The sequence below is a fragment of the Sminthopsis crassicaudata genome, chromosome X (assembly GCF_048593235.1).
Source record: "Sminthopsis crassicaudata isolate SCR6 chromosome X, ASM4859323v1, whole genome shotgun sequence".
In the NCBI taxonomy this organism is placed as follows: Eukaryota; Metazoa; Chordata; class Mammalia; order Dasyuromorphia; family Dasyuridae; genus Sminthopsis; species Sminthopsis crassicaudata.
Window position 1 is genome coordinate 65730614 of NC_133623.1, and position 26657 is coordinate 65757270.

Consider the following 26657-nt stretch of genomic DNA (forward strand, 5'->3'; position numbering starts at 1 on the left):
CAGATGAAGAAACTAAGGCCCACGGGTGAGAAATGATCTGTTCAAAGTCATGTAGGAAATTGCAGAGCTGGGATTTGAACCTAACTGAGTTGTTGTTCAATTGTATCTGACTCTTGGTGACCCCATTTGGCGTTTTCTTGACAAAGATACTAAAGTAGTTTGTCATTTCCTTTTACAGCTCATTTTACAGACAAGGAAACTGAACCCAACAGAGTTAAGTGACTTGCACAGGATCACACAACTAGGAAGTGTCTGAAGTCAGATTTGAACTCATGAAGAGAAGTCTTCTTTGACTCCAGGCTCAGGGTTATGTCCACTGAGGATTTGAACTTAGGCTTTCTGATTTCAAATCCTAGGCTCATAAACTCATAATTGTAGAATTGAGGGGTCCACAGAGAGTATATAATTCTGTTCATTCATTTTACAAATTAGGCATCTGAGTCTCAGAGAGGTTAAATGCCCAATACCACACAGCTAATAAGTGTGTTTGAGGATGGATTTGAACCTAGGTCATCTGACTAATTTTCTACAATACCACACATGGGACAGGAAAAAGACTACGTTAGGTATGTTAGAGAGGAGTGGAAAATAAAATAAATAGGTTGGGTCAAGATTGTAGAAGTCCTTGAATGCCAGGCTAAGGAGTTTGAAGCTTTTCCTGAAAACAAGGGAAAGTTTAAAAAATAATAGTATTTTATTTTTTGAAATATATGTAAATAGTTTTAAACATACATTTTTGCAAAATGTTCTAATATTTTCTCCCTCCCTCCTTTGCCTTTCACTTTCCCAAGACAGGAAGTAATCTGATGTCAATTAAATATGTGAAATCCTTTTAAGCATATTTCCATATTTGTCATGTTACACAAGAAAATCAGACCAAAAGGGGAAAAAAAACATGAGAAAGAAAAGCAAACAAACAAAAAGGTGAAAATCCTATGCTTCAATCCACTTTCAATCTCTATATTTCTCTGTCTGGATGTGATTGGCATATTCCATCCCAAGTCTATTGGAATTGGCCTGAATCATCTCACTCAGTGTTGAAAAGATCCATATCCATCCCAGTTGATCGTCCAATAATCTTGTTACTGTTCACAATCTTTTCCTGGTTCTGCTCATTTCACTCAGCATCAGCTCATGTAAGTCTTTCCAGGCTTTTCTGAAATCAGCTTGCTCATTATTTCTTGTAGAACAATAACATTCCATTACCTTCATATACCATCACTTATCCAGCCATTCCCTAACTGATGGGCATCTACTCAATTTCCAATTTCTTGCACCTATGAAAAGAAGTGCTACAAATATTTTCACACATATAGGTCCTTTCCCCTTTTTATTATCTTTTTGGGATACAGACCCAGCAGTGACATTGCTAGATCAAAAGGTATGGACAATTTGATAACCTTCTGGGCATAGTTCCAAACTGCTCTCCAGAATGGATGGACCATTTCACAATTCCACAAACAAGGTATTAATGTCCCAGTTTTTTCACATTCCCTCCAATATTTATCATCTTTTCCTGATATCATAGCCAATCTGAGAGGTGTGTAGTGATACCTCAGCTCTGATCAATAGTGATTTAGAGCATTTTAAAAAAATTAATGTAAGGTGACTTTATTTTTTTATTACAGCTTTTTATTTACAAGATATATGCATGGGTAATTTTTCAGCATTGACAATTGCAAAACCTTTTGTTCCAACTTTTCTCCTTCTTCCCCCCACCCCTTCCTTTAGATGGCAGTTTGACCAATACATGTTAAATATGTTAAAGTATAAGTTAAATACTATATATATATATATATATATATATATATATATATATATATAAATATATATATATATATATATATATATATACATGTCCATACAGTTATTTTGTTGCACAAAAAGAATCAAACTTTGAAACAGTGTACAATTAACCTGTGAAGGAAATAAAAAATGCAGGTGGACAAAAATAGAGGGATTGGGAATTCTATGTAGTGGTTCATACTCATTTCCCAGAGTTCTTTTGCTGTGTGAGAGCATTTTTATATGACTAAAAATGGCTTTACTTTCTTCATCTGAAAATTATCTGTTCATATCCTTTGACCATTTATCAGTTGAAGAATGGCTTGTATTTTTTAATTAAATCTTTTTATTTTCAAAACATATGCATATGTAATTTTCAACATTCACTCCTGCAAAACCTTGTGTTCCAACTTTTTTTTCTGCCCCTTCCTCTCACACCCTCCCCTAAATAGCAAGTAATCCAATATCTGTTAAACATGTGCAGTTCTTCTATACATATTTCCACAATTATTATGTTGCACAAGATCAGATCAAAAAGGAAAATAAAAAACAAAATGCTAGCAAAGAGCATAAAGAGTGAAAATGCTATGTTGTGATCCATACTCAGTTCCCACAGTCCTTTCTGGATGCAGATGATTGTCATCATCACAAGATCATTGCAACTGGCTAGAAACATTTCATTGCTGAAAGGAATGACTTATACTATTATAAATTGGAGTCAATTCCATATATGTTTTAGAAATGAAACCTTTATCAGAAACACTGATTGCAAAATTTTCTCCTCAGCTTTCTTCTTCTCTTCTAATTTTGGCTGCATTGGTTTTGTTTGTGAAAAAACAAACAAACAAACAAAACCTTTTTAACTTTAAGTAATCAATTTTTTTTATTTTGCATTTCATAATATTCCCCAGTCCTTCTTTGGCCATAAATTCCTCCCTTCTCCATAGATCTGAAATGTAGACTATATAACAAGGGCATATTTTAATAGGAATAATTTGAATTTGTGTCTGATGGATTGGAAAGAGAAGAAAATGGAGGCAGCCAGACAGCATACAAGTTGTTCTTGTGGTTCAAAATAGGTTATTGTGGAGATTTCAACTTAGCCTTAAAATTGGAGAAGAGCAGATGCATCTAAAATATTTTAAAATAATAATGTTTTCCTTTTTACAAACCCCAATTTGTTTATTGAGCACAAGTATTTTTGTAAATGCCATTCTAAAAAGCAGAGATGGAGTCAGAAGAGAATAGTTTTCAGGCAAGAAGAACAGCTTATACTCAGATAGAAAGTGGTCAACAGAACTTTGTTCCCTGAATCTGAATTGAATTTTCATCTGGCTGGAATACAGAGGGTATAAAGAGGCTGAAAGTGCATGCTGAAGCTATTCAAAATTAGTGGCTGAGCCTTTGGGTCTTTTTTGTTTTGTTTTGTTTTGAGCCTCATCTGAACTCTAATAGTCTTTGTTCTCAGCCTCATCTCAGCTCTGAGATCATTACCGTTGCATTCAAGATGAAATTGGAAGAAAGGCAGTGAAAAGATGGAAAATGGAGCAGATAAATGGAGATTTTTGATCAGGACAATTCTTTAATCATGACCATCAGACATCTTAATAGAGATTCCAATATGTTCAAATCAATCAATACTGAGGTAAAAATGAAACCCTTCTTGCCTTTAGGGAGTTTGCCTTGCATTAACCATCTGAAATTCATATACAATAAATCTAAGTTTAAAATTTGAAATTTACCTTTGAAAATCAAGGATCAGAGAACATAATTTGAGTTTTGAAATGATGAATTCTAAGAGGTTGAGATGAGGAGGCAGACACATGCAAAGGCATGGAGGTAGGAGAAGAAGGATCATGGATGGGGACAGAAAGACTAGTTTGCCTGCACCTCAGGACTCCCAGAGAGGAAGGAATGTGTAATATGTCTGAAAAGGTGCTTCAAAGCAGGTTGTGAAGGGCCCTGAGTGCCAAACAGAGCAATTTATATTTTATCCTAGATGTCATAAAGAGTCACTGTTGCTCACTGAGCAGGTGAGAAGTATAGGGAGACTGGTAGTTAGGGAATATCACTTTACCATCTGTGTGGATGATTGATTAGAGTAGGAAGAGAGTAGAAGCAGGGAGATAAATTAATTAGCAAGCTATTGTAATAGTTCGGGTGAGAGGTGATAAGAACATGCATCAAGATAATGGAGAGGTAAAATGGATAGAACATGGCAACTGATGGGATGTGAGGGAAGAAGGTAAGAGAGAAGTCGAGGCAAATCTTGTGATTCTCAAGCTGTGAGACTGGAAGGGTGGGGCCTAATAGAAAAGTTCAGAAGAGGGGCAAATTTGAAGGAAAAGGGAATCACGATGTCTATTTTATGTCATACCTGATCTGTTTCTTTCAGGAGAAGATTTCTGTTTCTTGCTTTGCTTTTTATTCCTCTTTTACCTAACTTCTACTATTGACTTTGATCATTGATTGATCCTCCAGACTTACAGAAATATCATAGATGAAACCTGAAGCTTCCAGGTCAAAGGAGAAAAATATTACAGACATCTAAGGAGAAAGAATTGGGGAACAAGAGATCTAGAGTCAAGACCACATTAAGCCTTGGCAGGTTCCATTATAAAGGATAGATAGGTGGAAGATGACATTACAATAGAAAGGCTTATCATCATGAATAACTATTGGACAAAATTGGATAAAATCCTACTGTGTGGGGGTGGGGAGAAATGGATCTTTAATGAAACAGAGGATTTCCAAGCATTCTTGATGAAAAAGACAAAACTTAATAGATACCATGAAGGGAAAATGTAGGAATCTAGAGAAGTATGGACAAAAAGTACATTTGATGGGTTGGAAAAGACTGAATGAGTATGAACTGTTTACATGATAACAGAGCAAAAAGAAATGTGTCTTTTGCATAAATCTGATGTCTTTAAGGGTCAGGGAAAGTTTTAAAACAAGATAGAGGGGTCTAAGGTGATTTTATTCTTTTCTTTTGTTCTTAGGAGAAGAGAGAAATGCAAGGGAATAAGAGAATTATAATGTAAAGGAATGGTTGAGGGAAGGGGAAGAAAGTTACGATCCTACAAAATTCCAGTGCATAAGAAAAAACTATTCATATATGGAGAAAGGAGTGCTAGCAATGCATATCCCATGAGCCTCAATTTTACCTGAATCAGACAAGGGAAATTGAGAATGTGCACACACACACATAGGCACAAAGAGAGTCAATCAATTAAAAAACATTTATTAAGCACCTGCTATGTTCCAGCCATTGAATTAAGTGCTGGTGATACAAAGAAAAGTCAAAAACAATCCCTGCCTGGGAGGTTTTTGTTGTTGTTGTTTGCCCTTCATTTTCCAAGAGGACCATGACATCAGGGAGGTGATACCGTTGCATGCATGTAAATTGGATGTGAGGGAGGGCTGGGCAAAGTCAACTGCCTCACTTTCCCCTCCAGAGCCATCTGAGTCCAGTGGCCAGATAGAGATCAAGAACTCACAATCTAACAGAGGTGACAACGTGCAAACAACTATGTACAAATAAACTATTTACAGAGCAAACTGTAAATAATCAACAGAGAAAAAGCATTAACATTCATTAAGGATTGAAGAAAGATTTTCTGTGGAAAGTGGGATGTTAGTTGGGACTTGGAGCAAGCCAGGGAAGCCAGGAGGCAGTGAAGAGGAGAGAGAATATCCCAAATCTGGGGAACAGTCAATGAAAATGACTGGTGTCAGGAGAGTAGCTACACCCAGAAGAGAAATAGGTAGGAACAGGGAGAAAGGAGAAGGGGATTCAAGAGATAGGACAGAACAGATAAAGAAATAGTCATAAAAATCAATTTTCAAGATTGAAGAGTGGATAAGGGAGGGAATAAAAGGAAATTAAAGAATAATAAAAAGTTGTGATGGGGAGGGCAAGGTAAAGAGAAGAGGGGCAATAGAGAAGAAATAGAGCAACAAATTCATTTATAGATCCCAGTTGTAAGGCAAAATTCCTTTCTTTTAGGACACTTCTTATCTTTAAAGGGGATGAGGTCAAAGAAGAAAAAAAAGTTTAACAGGATAGGAGAGATACACACAATTAACAATCATAACTGTAAGCATGAATATCATGAACTCGGTCATAAAATAGAAGGAAAGAACAGAATGAAATAAGAAACAGTCCAGTGGTATGCTGTTTACAGGGAAGACACCTGAAATATATAAAATCACATTCAATTAAAATGGAGGGGATAGAGCAGCCTCTATTGTGCTAAACTCAAAAAATCAAAAGTAAAAATCATAATTTCAAATAAATTAAAGATGCACCTTATGTACATATTTATGTAAATATAAAATGGAAATGTAAATATTACATCATAAAAGGAGATAAGCAGGGAAACTGTATCATGTTTAAAAGCACCATAAATCAACATCAACACTTACTATATATACACTGAACTGCATAGCACTGAACTATTGAAGGGCAAGTTAATTGAACTGAGAAATCATAATATTTGAGGACTTCAATGAACTGCTTTCAAACCTGGGCAAACCTAACAAAAAGATAGACTAGAAACAAGTTGGTCATTTGAATAGAACTTTAGAAAATTTAGAGATAAGAGATCTCAGGAAATTACTGAATGAGAATAGAAATTATATATTTCTCAGCCACGTACAGCCTCTTTACAAAGCCTGACAGTGTGTTGGGGCATAGAAACCTCACCAAAATGCAGAAAGAACAGAAATATTAAATATTCCCTTTACTGATCACCATGCAATAAAATTATATACAGTAAAGATCATTTGATGAAAGAATGAATTGGAGAATAAATAATTACTCCTAAAGTAATTTATAATTATAAATATAAGATATATATATATATATAAATATAAAATAAATTTATAATAATATATAATTGAGCCAAAGAACAAATCATAGAAACAGTAGAAAAGTCTAAGCTATTGATAACAATAAGACAATACATCAAAACTTATGAGATGTAGCTAAAGTAGTCTTTGGGAAAATTTTTACCATCTCTAAAAGTTTTGGTTTACAAAAGAGAGAAAGATCAAATGAATGAATTGGAAATTAAAAATAAGTCCTAAAAAAATACCTAATGGACTCAAACAGATGCCAAAATAGAAATTTTGAAAATCAAAGAAGAGATTAAAAACAGAAAAAGAAAACAAAAGAACATTAAGGTGATAAGTAAATAAAACTAGAAATTTTTAAAAACAAAAACTAATGAAATAGATAGACAGCTAATCTGATATAAAAAAAGAAAAGAAAGCCAAACTATTCATATCAAAAGTGAAAAAAAGGGAATTCACAACAATTGAAATGGAAATTTTAAAAATCTACCTGAAATTATTTTACCCAATAATATTCCAGGAAAATTGATGACTTAAATAAATTCATATTTAGAAAACAAAAGATTAACATTAGAAGAAACAGAATATTTAAATAAGCCAGTATCAGAAATATAAATCAAACAAACCATAAGTGAACTTTTTAAGAAAAAGAAGCTTGTTATAGTGGATTTGCAAATAAATTCTAACTCTCAAAAAACAATAAATTCCAATGTTGCAAAACTGTTTGCAAAGATAGGAAAATAATGGACTTCTCAGTGATGCAAATGTGATTTTGATACACTAGACCGTAAAGAAACAAACTAGAGAAATAAAACTATAAATCCATATCCCTAATGCATGTTGACAGGAAAGTTTCAAATATCAGCAAATAGGCTGTAAAAACATAATAAAATGATTATACATTATGATCATATTTGTTTTATATAAGTAAAATTGTGATAAGACACTTTATCAATTGGGAAAAGTCCTCATAATTAGAGTAATGTTGCACATTTGAATAGGCCAAAGAGACAGTCACATATGAGGAGTTATCTGTAAATGAGCAAGTTGGTTTAGAACTGGATTCATTCAAAAACTTGGAGTTAAGTATGGCGTTCTGATGAATCCCAGGAGATGGAACCTCCTTGGGATGGGGTGGGTGGGTGGGGAAATCAAGAGAAGCCTCAATTTTTTATTTGGCTTTAGTCTTCTCATCCCACATTTTGGCTAGATGAGGATCTTGAAGACTGAGAGGATTTGGAAGATGCTAGTCATCTTCCCATAATGCCCTAGTCATATCCCTTGATTAGGTGATAGCACTTTCTCCATTGGGAACCAAAGATAGACTGGACATAAATTCATGGCTCCATAATGATCTTAGAAAGAGCATTAGATTCACCCCTAATTCTTCAGGAGTACCCTTAAATCCTGAAGGGGTGATGTTAGCCTTGTTTTGGGATTTGAGACTCATCTAAAAGAAATGGGGTACCCAATATATCACAATCAGTAGTTATGTGATCTTAGGTAAGTCTCTCCTCCACAACTTGCATTTAGGCCCCAACTTCTTCCCCTGCAAATGAAGGAGAACAATAAGATCCCTTTTTAGCTCTATAATCCTTTTTCTATGTCTACTTTGTCCTATTAAGCAATTATTCAGGGGTTTTGCTTTTTGCCCACATCTTGACTGTTCCATGTAACCCATGGGCCAAAGTTAGATTTTTATTTTTAATACCTTGTTATTTGGGTGATGGGACATGAAGTACTGACCTAGACATCTGTGATTATGATAAGAGCCTAGTAAAATGTCATTCAAAACAAGCTATTAGAGCTAGAAAGGATGTGGGGAGCTAATTTAACTTCTAATTTTACAGATAACAAACTGAGGGCTAAGGAACTAGGCAATTTTAGAAATTATTATTGCTCAATTGCTCCCTCTTCCCATCCATAATATGTACATTCATTAGAGAGGCATTTATTAAGTTTCTACTGGATACCAGTCACTCTACTAGATACTTGGCATACAAAAATAAAAGTAAAATCAATATTTGTGGGAAAATGTGCCCGAGATGTGAAATTAGTGTGTACAAGTTTCAGGAGCAAAGTTGACATTTAAATTGAGGACATTGGACCAAGATGACCTGCAAAGTCTTTCAGCTATAATTTAGAATTCTAGGATGGATCTAAAATAAGGAGCTTATATTAGAAGATTTTCTAATGTCCATTCCAGCTCTAAATCCTAATGTTTGATTCTAATAGTTTAAAAGTCTACCTGCTACAGTCTCATTTAGCTTCACTTTTGTGGATCATTAAATTTGAGGTGGACAGGAAAGCCTAGAACTCGGATATTTCTGAGGCAACATTGACATGAGCCGGAAGAATCTGTTACATTCTCCCCTAGCCCTCTGAAAAAGAATATATGTGAGTGACCAGACTATTAACCAAAATAGACACCCTGATTGTGATCCCTTGTGAGAAAGAGTTGCTTTTGCACCTTTGAGCTCCTGACCAAAGACAGCTTAGTGCCCAAAGAAGATTTCTTGGCAGAATCAGGAAGGAGTTGTGTTTACAAGTTGAAAATGCAACTATTTTCTGAAAATAACTTCTTGAAGGTAATGGAGCTTAAAACACCAATTGGAGCAACTTTCAGTCCAATAATTGTATTTTTGATGAAATTGCAATAAAGGAAGGTGAATCAAGTGGTATTGAATACAACCACCACTGGGTTAGAGCAAAGATTTTATACAGCACTCCACATGGAGAGTGGATCTGAGAAAGGATACTTGCATTTATTAAACATCTACTTTAAAACTAGAGGGGATGATAAATGAAAGAAAACTGACCTATGACGGAGAGAACCATGGTTACCTGATTCAGGAGAGTGTGGAGTTGTGGGGGACAGAAAGAATAAGCTTGTGGACACCCACCAAATGTACTCCTAACATAATAGAATGGCAGACATGAAAGGATTCTTGGAGTTCCTCAGCCTGTCAAATCCTATCTTTTTACTTCCAAACTTTTAGAAAGAACATGTGGCTTATGTAAGTTTCTATAGATAGTAAGTACCTGAGCTGAGACTCAAGTCCATACTTTTTGACCCCAAGTTCTGTTATTCTTGTCAAACAGCACGACTTTTGCTGTTTGTTTTCCAGTGGACCTCTCATTTACTTAATACAAGGAAATCACAGCTCTGCCACTTAATACTGCTATAATTTTGGACAAGAAATTGAATTTCCTGAGCTGGAGCCTCCTCATCTTTACAATGATGGGACTGAGGTATAGATCACTCACCCCTTGTGAGAAAACTCCCTTTACATAAGAGGAAAGCATTTGTTCTGTAATTTACTGGCTTAAAGAATTTCTTGGGGACACTGGATGGTCAAGTGACTTGCCCCAGTTGGCACAGACAGTTTATATCAGAGGCGGTACTTGGACCTAGGTCTTCTTGACCCAGTAGCTAGCTTTCTACTTTATAACATGGTTTCTCTGTTGTTGTTGTTGTTGTTGTTGTTTTTGTTTTTGTTTTTGTTTTTTTGAGGGGGAACCATTGGAGATCAGCACCTGCTTTTGCAACTTCAAGTCCTAGAGAGTTACCTGGGACAATAAGAGGCTAAGTGGCTCACTCTTTCAAAGTCCCCCAGTTAGTAAGTGCCTGAGACAGACCTTGAACCCAGATGACTTGATTCTGAGGCTGCCTCCATTGTACTGTATCACTACTGTTAAGGCAGAAGTCAAATGCAAAGTACAGGCCCTCCAACTTCACAGTGTAAGCAAAACTGACAACAGGACCTTGGACAGCTCCCCTTCCCTGGAAATCTTTAAACTCTATTAAGGCTGACATTTCTTCTGCCCTTTCAGGTTTAAGAAGGGTTTCACATTCATTTCCTCATTCTAACTTCACAAGAAGCTTGTCAAGGAGATTTTGTATGCATGTGAGCAGTAGAAGCACAGTGGAATGATCACTGGATTCCGAGTGAGGGAATCGGAACTCGAATTTTGGTGGTACCACCTGACAGCTACTTGCCTCAAGCAAGTCACTTCACAACCCCAGGCCTTTTTCCTCCAGGGTAATGAGGTAGATGAGGTCCCTTCATGTTCTCAATGTGTGTCCTTTTTGCAGAGGAAAATTTCAAGGCTCACAGAAGGAAATTGATTTACCCAAGGCCATAAGGCAGTGACAGAACTTCCATTGGAATCCAGGTCCTCAAACCCTAAGTCCAATGAGCTTTCCACCAAATCATCCTATATCTAAAAGATCTATATCTAGAAAGATATCTGAAGATCAGCCCCCTCCCTTTCCCTGGATTCTAAGTATGCTATTGCTTTCAGACAAGAGGCTGGATTAAATGAACTCCTCTGGTTGACCCTTCCAGCAGCCACTGAAAGAGATCAAGGAGAGTATAACACAGATTGACTCTAACAGACAGGTGATCAAGATTCTGAAAAATTAACAGAGATATAAAGTCCCTCAAGTTTGTATTGGAAGATTTGAGATGTCCCTCTCTCTTCTTTGCTGAAGTGGAAGGGACACTGAATATACAACAAGACTCTGTTGGTTGTTGCTGTGCTGAATTACTTTTTTTTTTCTCTTTCTTTTTAAAAATTCTTCATTAGAATGGATAACTGGATGATCAGGAGAGGGGTCTATTCAGAAATGAAAATTATGTCAAAACAAAAGATATCAATATCAATTTAAAAAGAAAGCGGTCCTTGCTCAGGTGGGAAATTAACAGCCGCAAATTACCAAAGACACTTGTGACTCCATAATTTGAAAAGGAAGGGAAAAGGAGATACAGGGCCCGACATGCAGACTGATATTACCTAGAGAGGAAATTTCTGATGAGAATTCATAGCTTCCAAGAAGTGGCCTGTGTTCCTCCATACTTCTCACAGGCTGCATGGACTGTCTGTGTTGTCATGGTCATTAAGGCTTTCTCTGTGCTTTTTTTTCCCCATCCTCCCTTTTCTCCTTCAGCATAGTATAGGGAAAGAGTCCTGGGTTCATCTTCATATTCATATTCATATACCATAACTGATGGGCATCCACTCAATCTCCAGTTCCTTGAAGTGTTTTTATTTAAAATCTCATTTTTCTGTATATTTACTCCTTATTCAGAGATAGCTTCACATAATGGATAGAAAAAAGTCTGGAAGATGGGCATTTAAGTCCCAGCTCTGTACCCTTAGACCACTCACCTAACCTCTAGCCACTTCTTTAAGAGCATAAACATGCACTGGATAAAGTGCTAGACTTGGAGCCCAGAAGAGCTTAATATGAATTGTATCTCAAATACTAGCTATGTAACTCTGGACAAGTCATTTAATTTTTGTCTGCTGCAGTTTTGTCAACTGTAAAATGGGAAATCCAACAACACTTACCTCATGGGATTTGTGAATAAAATGCATTAATATTATGATCTATAAAGGTATATAATAACAATAAGATGTAGGTGCTATATAAATGATAGTTATCATTACTATCATCATCATCATCATCATCATCTATATTGTCAAGATGGCACCAACTTTTTTTGATAGAGGGAATTTATTCACTGGGAGATCCCTACAGCAATTAAATCCCTATCCCATCCATATATATATATATATTCTTCCCAAATAGAAGGTAAGGTCCTTTGAAGATAGGAGCTTAATAAATGCTTATTGATTGAATGAAAAGAGTACAACAATGGCACATAGTATGCCATTTTACATGTTAGGAAACTGAGGTCTTATTAATTACAGAAAAGTGGATCAACCATATTTCCATGTTCCTTTTCACTCCAGGTGAGATTTAAGATTCTTTCTGAGCCTGTTCACTATATTCCTCCTCCTCAGGCCCACTCATCTTTTCTCTTAGTAGCACTCATGTGATTTTCTGAATCTAGTTTCCCAGTTGACTTCCCCCTTCTTCTGACTCATTCTCCTTTACTGTCTCCTATTGCTTTGAAAGACACTCTTTTAATATTTCCCACTTCTGGACACAAACTCCATGATTGTTTCTGAGTTTCTCTATTTTACTTTGGTTCCTAGAATTTGAACAGCATACATACACACACACACACACACACACACACACACACACACACACATATATATATAGATAAATATAATGGCTCTTTGTAAACTGAGGGATGGTTATTAAACTCTCTCTTCTAAACTGCCTAATGTAGACAAGGAGGCAGTTCATTGTTGTTGGAAAAATATGTTGTCCTCGAACTTACTCCTTCAATGGTTTCTTTTATTTGTTAGAGCTATTAAAGTCTCAAGTCATTGTTTGAGCCGCATCTCACTTTCCTAAGTAACATCCTTATGTTGCCGGCTTTACTGTTTGGAGTCCTGTTCTTTCCAATCAGAGGCTAGTCTGTGATGTTCTCTGGTGTCCATTTTCTTCCAACATTCAATAATTCCATATTTCCCAGATCTGAAATTCTATTTGAAAGTCACTCCTAACATTTTATTTTCTGAGTTCCCTCTTAGATGTGACATTCATTGTTCTAAGATCCCTTCCAGGTCTGGCGCTCTGGGTTCTGAGGGTCTCTTCTAGCTCTGATTCTCTTTTCAGTTCCCTTGCAGCTCTGGTATTCCTTGCTCTAAGACCTCTGAGTTCTGACATTTTTCTGTTCTTTATTCTAAGTCCAAGTCCATGCCATCTCCACAAATTTCACCTGGTAACATTCAGTACCCTCAGAAAGAGCTTTGTTTTTCTGTATTTAACCTATATGTCTCCTAGCACTCTTGTGGCAGAATACATTTACAATAATCTGTGTCTTTACTATATGCTGCCTCTCTGGAGAGAGAGTCAAACACTGATCTGTTTAAAGTCCTGTTTTTTTTTATTTATCTTTATTTTTTATTTTTTAATTTTATCTTTATTTATTTTTGCTAAAGCAAGGAGGGGGTTAAGTGATTTGCCCAAGTGTCTGAGGCCAGATTTGAACTCATGTCCTCCTGACTTCAGGGTCGATGCTCTATCCATTGGGCCTCCTAGCTGCCCCGTAAAGTCCTGTTTAAAGAAGCAAACCCTTTAAAAATGTTGCATAGCACAGTGCATTGAGAATTCCAATTGATTAAGCTGGAAAGTATTAAAAAGTCCAATTCAAGAATTTTCTCTGGCTCTTTGGCATTCTCCTTTCACTGTGAATTGGATACAATTTCATTCAGGCCATTCATTCTCAGCCCTTCCTCTTTCAAAACCAGACAAGCGATGGCCATGTGGGCCTTGGGAATACTTCTCCTTACTTACTAAATTGACTTCTTTCATTTGTATTATTACCATTTGCAGATGGCCTCATGCTGGGTGTGTATCTGCTCACTAGTAAATCGTACAAGAAACATTTGCTTTCTGCCAGGGATTGGCATTAATAAATACTGAGCACCTTGGCCCCAACCCTGCGGTGGAGAAAAGGCCTTAGCTTCTCCAGCCAACTCGCTGGCTCCCTCTTACCTTATCCACATTCAGTCATCTCTCTGGGTGTATGTAGATAGCTCTCTCCATCACAAGACCATTGGAACTGGCCTGAATGATCTAATTGTTGACGAGAGCCACGTCTGTCAGAATTGATCATTGTACAATCTTGCTGTTGCCGTGTACAATGTTCTCCTGTTCTGCTCACTTCACTCAGCATCAGTTCATGTAAGTCTCCCCAGGCTTCTCTGAAATCATCCTGCCGTTTGTTTCTTACAGAACAATAATATTCCATCACATTCATATGCCACAATTTATTCAGCCATTCCCCAATGGGCATCCAGTCAGATTCCAGTTCCTTGCCACTATAAAAAGGGCTGCCACAAACATTTTTGCAAGTCTTGGTCCTTTCACCTTTTTTATGATCTCTTTGGGATACAGACCTAGTAGAGACATTGCTGGATCAAAGGATATATACAGTTTGATAGCCCTTTAGACATAGTTCCAAATAGTTCCAAATTCAGAATGGTTGGATCAGTACACAATTCCACCAACAATTCATTAGTGTCCCAGTTTTCCCACATCCCTTCCAACATTTTTCATTATCTTTTCCTATCATCTTAGTCCATCTGAGAGGTGTGTAGTGGTACCTTAGAGTTGTCTTAATTTGCACTTCTCTGATCAATAGTTATTTAGAGCATTTTTTCATATGACTAGAAATGGCTTTAATTCCTTCATTTGAAATTTGTCTGTTCATATCCTTTAACCATTTATCAACTGGAGAATGACTTGTATTCTCATAAATTTAAGTAAATTCTCTATATATTTTAGAAATGAGGCCTTTATCAGATCCCTTAGATATAAAAACTTTGCCCCAGTTTTCTGCTTCCCTTCTAATCTTGGCTGCATTGGCTTTGTTTGTGTAAAACCTTTTTAATTGAATGTAATTAAAATTATCCATTTTTGCATTTCATAATCTTCTCTAGTTCTTCTTTGGCCATATATCCCCTTCCTTTACAGATCTGAGAGATAAACTATCTCTTGTTCTCCTATTTTGCTTATAGTATCACTCTTTATGTCTAAATCATGAACCCATGTCTGCCTTATCTTGGGATAGAGTTTTAGGTGTTGGTCAATGCATCATTTCTGCCATATTAATTTCCAGTTTTCCCAACAGTTTTTGTCAAATACTGAATTCTTAGTCCAAAAGCTGGGGCCTTTCAGTTTGTCATACACTAGATTGTTATAGCCATTGACTATTGTGTCTTGTGAATTTAACTTATTCCACTGATCAACTACTCTGTTTCTTAGCCAGAACCAAATGGTTTTGGTGACCATTGTTTTATAATATGGTTTTAGCTCTGGCACAGCTAGGCCATCTTCATTGGCATTTTTTCAATAATTTCCTTGAAATTCTTGACCTTTTGTTCTTCCAGTTCTTCCACTTTGTTATAATTTTATGATATTATATTATTTATTAGTATTATTAAATGAGCCCTGAGCTCATTTCAAAAGCCAAGGAGAAAAACCAAGAACATTGGACTTGGAAGCAGAATAGTCTCCTGGGTTCAAGTTCCAGCTTCAAGACTCAATAGGTATGTGGTCTTAGATAAGTCCCTTCCTTTTTGAGTCTCATTTTCCTTATCCATGAAATAAATCCACTTCCAACTGGATGGTTCTCTGTTACCACTGAAGATTTGCTAATGGTCAAGAGAAAGAGTTGTAGAATGGGTAGAGTGCTTGTCTCAAAGATAAGAAGATTGAGAATGGTCTTGTCTTCACCATGTATTGTCATTGTAACTCTCAATTACTTAATCTTTCAGCACCCCAGTAAACTCTCCAAGATGGCTAGTGACATAAAAGGCACCGAACCCCATTGGTAGAGGGAATTTCTCTACTGGGATCTCTTTATACCAGTGAAATAATAGGTCTATTAAAAAAAAACCTCATGGGCAGGCCCAGGAGTCAAATAAGTCTCCCAACCCCCAGTCAAATGAGGAGTCCACACTAGGCAACATTCCTTCTCCTTCCCAGCTCAAACCATCTCCATTTTTTTTCTCCCACACTTCCCTGACTTATTGATATGGGTCTTTACCCTCAACCCAGTTCTGACTCCTAGCTGGAACATTCAAATTCTGGTTAGATGCTGGCAATAGAAGACCACAAAGGTTCTCTCACCCTCTCTTTGTCACTCTTTTATGCCTCTTGGATGGTCGTTGGTTGGCTTTGTGTGGTGTAGTTGAGAGACTGCCATGATTGATACTCCGCACATGTTAAAATATTCTCTGATTCTGTTTCCCCAGTCAGCTTAACACATCCAAATTAATGGGAATGGCTAACACTGCCTGGCAGTATTATCAGTAATTGGTTTGCACAGTACTTTTGCCATTAGCTAATATTGTGCTTTGTGAATTTCCATTTTCTACAGGGGTGCTATGCTACCCCTCCCCTTTCAAATGCTTTCCTCCTACGTTGCTTCCACCATTTGGCCTAAGAGAACAAATCACACTTTGACATCATCAGCCACCCTTCCTTCATCCCCTCCCCGCTCCCTCAGTGGAAGTGAAGAAATGGTCTCCATGGTGCCGTCCATTGCCTTCCCCCACCTTTTACCCCCTTTTTTTCCTGATTGCTTTTTTAATAATATAAAAGCTCTAGAGGACTTGCCTTTTAACCCTGGGCAAGTCAGTCATATCGGGAGTTGAGCAGGGCAACTGCCTGCCCAATTTGATCAGCTAATATGATGGTGAGGACTTGGGATTTAAGAATATCTGCTTATGTAGGCTATGCACATGCCCACTGGCACCTCATGAGAGGACTAAGAACGTCTTCTAGAGGGCTGATTCCGAGTCAGTTTGGTGAATCGACAGGGGGGGAAGCCTTTGCCTTGGACTTGGTCTTCCTATAGAGTGCATGACGTCCTTTGGGACCTCCTAAGCCAGGGCTTCTTCAACTTTTTCCAATCATGATCCCCTTTCACTAGAGAAAGTTTTGTGACTCTGGGTATATAGGTGTATAAAATAGGGGTACAAATCAAACATTTACTGATGATAAATACCAGATCCCATATGGAGTTGCAAGCCACAGTTTAAGAAGTTGGGTCCTAGAGGATGGATTTACTTTGCTTGTTGTAGGAAAAACAACCTCTTTGGGATGAACCCATTTAAAGGGATCAAGCGAATCCCCACCATCTTCCCCCTTTTTGGATTTTTCCCATTGGCTAATCTCAGAGAGCTGAGAGTGAGTTTTGGTGCTGGTGCTAGTTATGAGGTGGGAGGGTCTGCATTAGTGTTGCACTCAGGGAAGACTGGTCTCCCTCTCCCACCAGTAACCAGGATAACAAGACTTTGAAGTCTTTATTTAGGAAAGTACTTGGAAGGAGAGATTCGCTTCTGTCTCTGTATCCCCATAACCTAACAAAGTGTCTGGAATATAGTAAGCATGGGAAAATGCTTGATGATTGATTGATTTTCTGGCTCATGTTTATATAGAAGAATATAAATTCCTTGAGAGCAAAAGCTATTTTACTTCTGTTCCTGTAATCCTGGCTCCTAGCACAGTGCTGGGCACATTTGTTCTTTAGTCATTTCAGTCACAGCTCTCTCTTCATGGGGTTTTCTTGGCAGAGACACTGAAGTGATTTGCCATTTCCTTCTCCAGCTTATTTTACAGATGAGGAAACTGAGGAAAACAGGGTTAAGTGACTTGTCACACATCTAGTAAGGATCATAGGCTGAATTTGAATTCATATCTTCCTGGCTCCAGGGCCTGTGCTCTATCTATTCTTCATCTAGCTGTCCTAAAAATAAACAAGACTTATTGTTGTTCAGTCATTTTTCAGTTATTCTGATTCTTCATGCCCATCTTTTTTTGGGCAAAGAAGTGCTTTGCCATTTCCTTCTCCAGCTCATTTTACAGATGAGGAAACGGAGGAAAACAAAGTTAAGTGACTTGTCCAGGGTCACACATCTAGTAAGGATCATAGGCTGAATTTGAACTCATATCTTCCTGGCTCCAGGGCCTGTGCTCTATCCATTCTTCATCTAGTTGTCCTAAAAATAAACAAGATTTATTGTTGTTCAGTCATTTTTCAGTTGTTCTTACTCAGTTGTTCTTACTCTTCATGCCCTCCTTTGTTTATTTTTTTTGGCAAAGAAGTGCTTTGCCATTTCCTTCTCCATTTCATTTTACAGATGAGGAAACTGAGGCAGACAGCGTCTCCATCTCATTTTACAAATAAAGAAACTGAGGTAGACAGAGTTAACTGACTTGCTCAGGTCACACAACTAATAAGTGGCTGTTCCTCCTCCCCATAGCAGGTTAATAAATACTTGTTGATTGGTTTCCAGTTGCTTACTTCTGAAATATACATTTCTTATTCTGAGTCCTTATAGAGAATCTGGGCACCCTTGTACCCACCTAGGTAGGGATCTGGACCCAAACTATATTTGATTTACATTATGAAATTGTCTGCAGACGGTTCAGGGTGGGGAGTTGGGAGGAGGGACCCTCCAAATCCAACTTAGGCCAGGGAAGTCATGAGCATGGAGCAGTTGGCTGGGGGTTATCTTTATACCTCCCAAGTATCATTTGCCCACAGGTAAAAGAATAATTTTGGATTAGGTGAGTTCTAAGATCTCCCTTCTACCTCTAGATTGTACAGTCCCATAATCCTTCTTTCTTCATGGTGTAATGGCAAAAACACCAGCTTTGGAGTCCAAAGACCCCAAGCCTCCCCTCCAGACGGATAGCCTGCATATGTATTCTTGATCCAGGCCATAATGCACCTTGAGTGCCCAGGGGCTGGAGAAGCAACTTTAGCCAGTCCTCAATTACTCAGGATGATTAATGGTCTTGAGGAGAGCTGGGATGGTGTTCATTCCCAGAGAATGGTTAAGCAACATTTTAGCTAGTCAGGGTCACACACACCCCAGTTCCCCCAATCATCCATCTGCCCTGCCTGTGGCAGGCAGCCTGGTGGGGAAGGGGGGAGGGGAAGCAAGACAGTCAATTGAGAAATATCAGAGCACACCATAGAGGTACTCTGAGCTAGAATTTAGTCCCAACTCCCTCATCTGGGGCAAGTGAGACCAAGAGAAGTAGGAATAGATTTGCCACTGGAACCCAAGACTTCTGATATTCCCTCCCTACCCCCATCTCCCCATCACCCACTGAATTCTCTTTCCATTAGATCAGTGTTTCATTTCTAAGTTCAAAATCCCAAATGAGGAGTAGAATGAAGTGGGAAGTTTGGTGTAGAGAGAGGATGGAAAACTTTTCCCTTTGGGCACCTGTGGAATACTCCTTTCCCCTTCCCAAGGATCATAGAAATGTGAGTCCATTTCTGTCATCTGCCACCACACAAACTTTTTCCTACTCAGATCAGCAGCCATGCAGGAACTTTACCCCCAAATCTATCCCATGGTGCTTCCTAGAGATGCTGACAAATGGCAAAAATTTCCAAAGATGGGAGGTGGGAGGGAAAATTGAGAATCCAGAGAAGCCATACATTGTAAAATTCACTGCTAAAAACAACCAAGGGCAAACTGGAATTTGGTCTGGGGTGTAGAGTTGGGAATTATGGGAACTGGATGCGAATAGCATCTCCATCAATAAGTGGCTACATGACTTAACATAGGTTACTTTTTTTTTTTTTCTTTTCACTCAAGTTTTACCATGTAGAAAATCATCTTGAAAGTTCTTTCCACCTCAGACAGAGCGTGTTCCAAGGTTCCTCCCAAATTTGGTGTTCTCTGTTCTAAGGGTACTTCCCAGCTTTGACATTCTGCTCTCTAAGGAAGGGTCTTCTATGGGAATCTCTCTGAGAAACTCAATACTCTGATATTTAGTAGTTCCAGAACAGTGTTCTCTCTCATCCTCTAGGTATTCCCTTGCTCCTCTGATCTCTGCTTTTCTTTTCCCTCCCCTGCCTCCTTGTATTAGACAGCAAGGGAGAGGAGAAAAGAACATTTCTGTTGGCCTTGGAGACCAGAACAGAGACTGAGCAATGGGCTTATGCCACAGAGTACTGATTAGTCCTCAAAGACCTGGGTCAAGAGGAAGACAAATTAGAAAGTTCATTTCCCTTTTCTCACATGCTGCTCCTCCCCAAGGAGCTCAGTAGTCTGTGGATAGAGAAAAAAAAAGTCCTGATAAACAAATTCACCTAAAGGTAGATAAGCCTTTTACAGAGACAACTGGGAGGAGAAGACAATGAATCATGGGCTCTGAAAATGTCAGAGGCGGACAGATGCTTAAGGAGGGCATCGAATCCTCGTTACCTAATTGAGATCCAGGTAGAGAAAGACTTTGAATGTCAGTCCTACAACGTCAGCTCACAAATTGGGAGGCACTGTTGCCCAGTGGCAAGAACATGGGGCTCAAACCCCAGCCCTGTTATTCATTGGGCAATTTGGGATAGGTTACTAAGTGGATCCTCTTTTCCTGGTGAAGAGCCCAGCTGACAGAAAGGAGAACAAGTTCACTCCAGTCATTTTTTTTGATGAGGAAACTGAGTCCCACAGAGATTGCCCAAGGTCAGAGCCCAGATCTCTTGGACTCCTTCCTGTTCCCGGCCCAAAGGGGCTATTTCTCCCACCGCATTGTTCCAACTTTGGTCATGTTGTTTTCATGTCACCTTAATTTCCAAATGGCCGCCTCCCCCTAACTCATTAAGGAAAGAAGCGTGTCAATACATATACTGGATGGTATGTGCTCAGCGAACCTCACTGAGTTTCCCCTTCATCATCTATAAAATGAGGGCTGTGTGTGTGAATAAGATGCCCTCTAAGGTCCCTTCCAGCTCTTGATCCAGGATCCTACATGTGACCTTAGGCAAGTCCCTTCCCATCCTTGGGTTTCAATTTCTCTGTAAAACCAGAGGGTCAGATCAGCTGGCCATTCCCTTTCCATTCCAGGTCTCTAATTCTAGGTTCTGAGCCACAACATGGCACCTGTGGAGTGAATATGAGCTTTGAGTGAAGAGACATTTTGTTTCAATCCGAACTCTGACACTCAGTAAGCTTTTATGAGGAACTACATGCCAGAAACGGGACCAAGCATTGGGGATGCAAGGCCACGTAATCCTGGGCAAATCACGCGACTCCTGTCTCCTCCCTGCACAGTCCCCCTCCCATTACTTTATTACATTTTAGAAGTGGAGTTGCTATCTTTTGTTTTCTCAACACCTTCATTTCCTATGTTTGTCCTTCCGCCGCCCCCACCCAGCCGCCTATTCCTGGTGTCAAATATCCTAGATATCCTGATAACAAAGGATGCAAGAAGAATGAAAAAATAATTCAGCCATACTTCCACTGAAGCCGGCCAGATTCTGTATTCCACAATCATCATCTTCCTCCTTTGTGGTAAAGGTTGGGGTCGAGTGGATCCTTTCTGGTGTTTAGCACATGAAGGCTTTTTAATAAATGCTTGTTGACTTAAGTCATCCCCATTACATACTGTGCCCCCCATTTTCACTGGGGCCCTTACTTGGCATGGAAGGCTCCTTCCTTGCAGCACCCTAGACCCTAGAGAAGATGATTTGTGGCTGGATGAGCCCAGAAGGGTGCTTCCTTATAGGAAGAGTAGAAGCCTTGGGAATGGGGGGCTGCTTAATGGGAGAACTGGAGCTTGGAACAGCCAGCCAGACTGGAAGCAGGAAGGCACCCAAGTCAAGATGAAGCCCTCAGGGCTCCTTGCTCACAGGGGAAGTCAAGGGTCAGGCTTATGATCTGTATGTATCAGGGAAATCTGAGGAACTCGCATCAAGTCCCTCCATAAAGGCTTCACAGCTGATGTCAGCTCATTCTCTTCCTAATATAGGATGATCGCAGCCAGGGCTCCTTTTCAACCAAACAGCTCAGATTTATTGGGCGTGATACAGGCATGTGACCCTACAGCAACCCTGGGGACATATGTACTACAGTGGTTAGAACTCCCTTTTCACAGATGAAGAAACTGAGACTCACAGACTAGGTGTCCCAGCAGGGGGAGTCCTGAGGTGTGATGGAACCCCAGGTCTTCTAACTGTAACTGAAGGGAGCCAGAGTAGATGGTTGCCTCTGGCTGCCTCCAGTGAGGAGGTCTGCAGGGTCCAACCTTCTCATTTTACCGAGGGGAAAACTGAAAGCCCAGGGAGATTTGGGGACTTGTCCAAGGTCACACAGCAGATCCTATATCTGGAGCTGATGGGGCGAGTCACACAGGTATAAATAAAAAGGTGGGATTTGAATTTGGGTTTTGGGACTCCATGTTTTTCCCAGCATGCCAAGCTGTCCCTGGCCTGGTATGATATTGGCCTGGGGATTGGGCTCTGTAGCTCTTTCACCCCCTCCCCTTTTAATTAAGAAGTAGCAAGTGTTTCCCATATTTAATTTGTGGCTTATGATCAATCACCTTGGGTCTCGGAAAAGAATGCTTTTATGTTTTTTCCCACCCACAGAATGATCTTTTTTTCTTTGGACTTTTTTTTATTGACATCTATTGTCTGGCCATCATCACCTTCATTTGGGAAATAATTTGCTTCCTCCTTCCCCTCACCCAGCCCAAAGAGTAAGAAAGTGGTTCAGCAAAATCATTACTCAATTTCGCATTGGTTGAGTCTGGTAATATAGTCAAGGTGCCATGACCATAGTTCTTTGCCCAGGAGGGAGACGATGGTCCAGATCCGTTTCTCTTCTATTCTTGGGGTCCACATTAGTCCTTAGAATGACACAGTGCAAGACGGGTTCTTGTTGCTCTGGTTTCAGTTGTTATTCTTTTGATTTGTATTGTTGTTGTTGTGTATATTGGCCTCCTGGTTCTGCTGCCTTCCCTCTCTATCAGTTCATAAAAAAACTTCCCATGCTTCTTTGAATTTTTCCCACGAGTCGCTTTGGGGAGTAAAATCACATCCACTCATGTTCACTAGATTACAACTTGTTTGCCCATTTGCTGAGTGGTTAAGCTGATATCATGCAATGGTTAAAATTTGCTGAGTGCTGAATAATGGACTGGGTGAATCTCTCTTACATCTCTCCAGGTAGCAACTATCTGAGATCAAGAACTGAGACTTAGCTGACCTGAGCTGATATCTCCAGTTCCTAGCATACTGGAGATGCTTAATAAAAGCTTATGGAATGAATGAATGAATGGTTCAGTTCCCTTCTCTCTATAGATCTCTCTACATAGAGATCAGACTCAGTGTGGCCTGTGGGACAAGGGTGTATTGGAGCCAATTTGCACCCCCTAGGGAGAACTGAGTGGGAAGTTGTCAATATGACCATTTATACCTTAAATATCCACAAATGCTACAAATTAGGACTCGGTTGCTTGTTTTGTTGCTCGTCTAGACTCAAGAGCTGAAAAATGATTAATAATGCAGTTCAGACTTAAAAGTGTATAGTGGATACATTTTTCCTTGGAGATCCGGTTGTTAAATACTTCCAAGCCCATCACTACCCTAGGCCCACTGTCTACCTGTGATGGCTTTTAGACAAATCATTTCATGTCAGTAATAATTTCCATTTCTTCAGCACATGAGGATTTGCAAAGAGCAAAATACTTGAGAAAATTTGAATAAACACTTGAGAAATTGAGTTGGGGAAGTGACTTGCTGAGAGTAACACATTCATTCAGTAGCTTTGAACCCAGTTCTTGACTCTTTGTACTACCTTTCGAAGCCTCTCTGGACTTCAGTTTTCTTATTTATAAAATGAGGGGATGGCAGAAGAAGGTTGCAACAGCACTATGTGGTGGAAAGGACAAGGGAATTGGAGGCAGAGGACCCGGATTCAAATCCTGACATCATTTAATCGAATGGGCTTGGGAAATGCAATTCTTTTTTTCTGATCCTCAGTTTCCCCCATGAAGTTCTAAATCCTGTGATTGTTTCTACTCTAACAGTTGAAGAATGAAAGTCATTCTCCTCTCTGAGCCTCCCCTGTAGAATGGTGATACCTATACCATTCCAATTACCTTCTCAGGGATTTTCTAAGGGATTGGCAAGCTCCAGTTGGGCCAGACCAAGGCAAATTGTGATTTGCGGATAGAATGCTGAATTTGAAATCACAGGACTTAGGCTTGAGCTCCAGCTCTGGCATTTTCTAGCTAGGAGACCTTGGACAAGCCATTTCATTTTTCTAGGCCTCTGGTCCTCTCCTATACAATGAGGAAACTGGACTTGATGATCTCGAGGGTCCTGATCAGCTTGGAATCTGGGCTTCTGTGAACTCAGACTACAAGACTTCCTTATATAAAGCCCTAGTTAGTAGATGGGATGGCTCAGACTTGTGGGAAGACAAGGCTAGAGCCAGGCTTCTTGTTTCTCTATTTTGGGGGGACAGAGCTATTGTGTCGAAATCTCAGAGACAGGCAACTTTTTAGATGCAAGAACAGTGAGAGAGTCTTAGAACTGACATATTATGGTGACAGAAATGTGTTGCAGGTCACTCTGTACACAAGGGACATGATTTGACTCATAATATAATAGCAGCCAGCAACAAGCCAGACACTTTTATAATGGGCTTTTTACAGAATATTATTTTGGATTTGTCCACTTAGACCCTCTCTGTCACAGGGCTGAATATAATTTTAGCTAACATCCTGCTTTAAAAAATGCAATTCAACACAAATTTATTAAAAGTTTATTGCGAGAAGAGTCCAAGGCTGGGCACCAGGATGGGGGGGCATACAGTTTGGAGAAGACTCGGGATCTATTCCTGTGGATCTTGCAGTCTGGGAGGAGGATAAAATAAGCAGAGAGAAAATGGAATAATGCAAAAGTGTGCTGGACCTAGAGGCAGTAGTCCCTGTGGGCAAGAATATTCCAAGTGGCAGAGGGCATTCCTTTATTGCAGTCTATACAATAGTAGTCTGCTTGGTTCCAGCTTTTACCAGTTGAATCTTTCTGAATAATTGAGAGGCTCTTTCATCATTTGTAAAATGGAGATGATACTACTTGTACTAACCTTCTCCTAGGGTAGTTTTATTTGAAAACCTTAAAGTGCTACAGAAATGTGATCTATTACTATTCATGTGTTAGACAGATTTGGAATAGCCAGATGCACCAGTGGATAGAGAGCAAGGCCTGGAGTCAGGAAGACTTGAGTTCTCATTTAACTTTTGACACTCCCTCACTGTGTGACCCTGGGAAAGTTCCTTGACTCTGTTTGCCTCAGTTTCCTCATCTGTAAAATGATCTGGAGAAGGAAATGGCAAATCACTCCAGGAACTTTTCTAAGAAAACCATAAAACAGAAATGTGATCTATTATTATTCATGTGTTAGATTTGGAATAGCCAGATGCACCAGTGGATAGAGCGCAAGGCCTGGAGTCAGGAAGACTTGAGTTCTCATTTAACTTTTGACACTCCCTCACTGTGTGACCCTGGGAAAGTTCCTTGACTCTGTCTGCCTCAGTTTCCTCATCTGTAAAATGATCTGGAGAAGGAAATGGCAAATCACTCCAGGAACTTTTCTAAGAAAACCATAAAACAGAAATGTGATCTATTATTATTCATGTGTTAGACAGATTTGGAATAGCCAGATGCACCAGTGGATAGAGCGCAAGGCCTGGAGTCAGGAAGACTTGAGTTCTAATTTAACTTTTGACATTTCCTCACTGTGTGACTCTGGGAAAGTCCCTTGACTCTGTCTGCCTCAGTTTCCTCATCTGTAAAGCGATCTGGAGAAGGAAATGGCAAATCACTCTAGGAACTTTTCTAAGAAAACCATAAAACAGAAATGTGATCTATTATTATTCATGTGTTAGACAGATTTGGAATAGCCAGATGCACCAGTGGATAGAGCGCAAGGCCTGGAGTCAGGAAGACTTGAGTTCTAATTTAACATTTGACACTCCCTCACTGTGTGACCCTGGGAAAGTTCCTTGACTCTGTTTGCCTCAGTTTCCTCATCTGTAAAATGATCTGGAGAAGGAAATGGCAAATCACTCCAGGAACTTTTCTAAGAAAACCATAAAACAGAAATGTGATCTATTATTATTCATGTGTTAGACAGATTTGGAATAGCCAGATGCACCAGTGGATAGAGCGCAAGGCCTGGAGTCAGGAAGACTTGAGTTCTAATTTAACATTTGACACTCCCTCACTGTGTGACCCTGGGAAAGTTCCTTGACTCTGTCTGCCTCAGTTTCCTCATCTGTAAAATGATCTGGAGAAGGAAATGGCAAATCACTCCAGGAACTTTTCTAAGAAAACCATAAAACAGAAATGTGATCTATTATTATTCATGTGTTAGATTTGGAATAGCCAGATGCACCAGTGGATAGAGCGCAAGGCCTGGAGTCAGGAAGACTTGAGTTCTCATTTAACTTTTGACACTCCCTCACTGTGTGACTCTGGGAAAGTTCCTTGACTCTGTTTGCCTCAGTTTCCTCATCTGTAAAATGATCTGGAGAAGGAAATGGCAAATCACTCCAGGAACTTTTCTAAGAAAACCATAAAACAGAAATGTGATCTATTATTATTCATGTGTTAGACAGATTTGGAATAGCCAGATGCACCAGTGGATAGAGCGCAAGGCCTGGAGTCAGGAAGACTTGAGTTCTAATTTAACTTTTGACATTTCCTCACTGTGTGACTCTGGGAAAGTCCCTTGACTCTGTCTGCCTCAGTTTCCTCATCTGTAAAGCGATC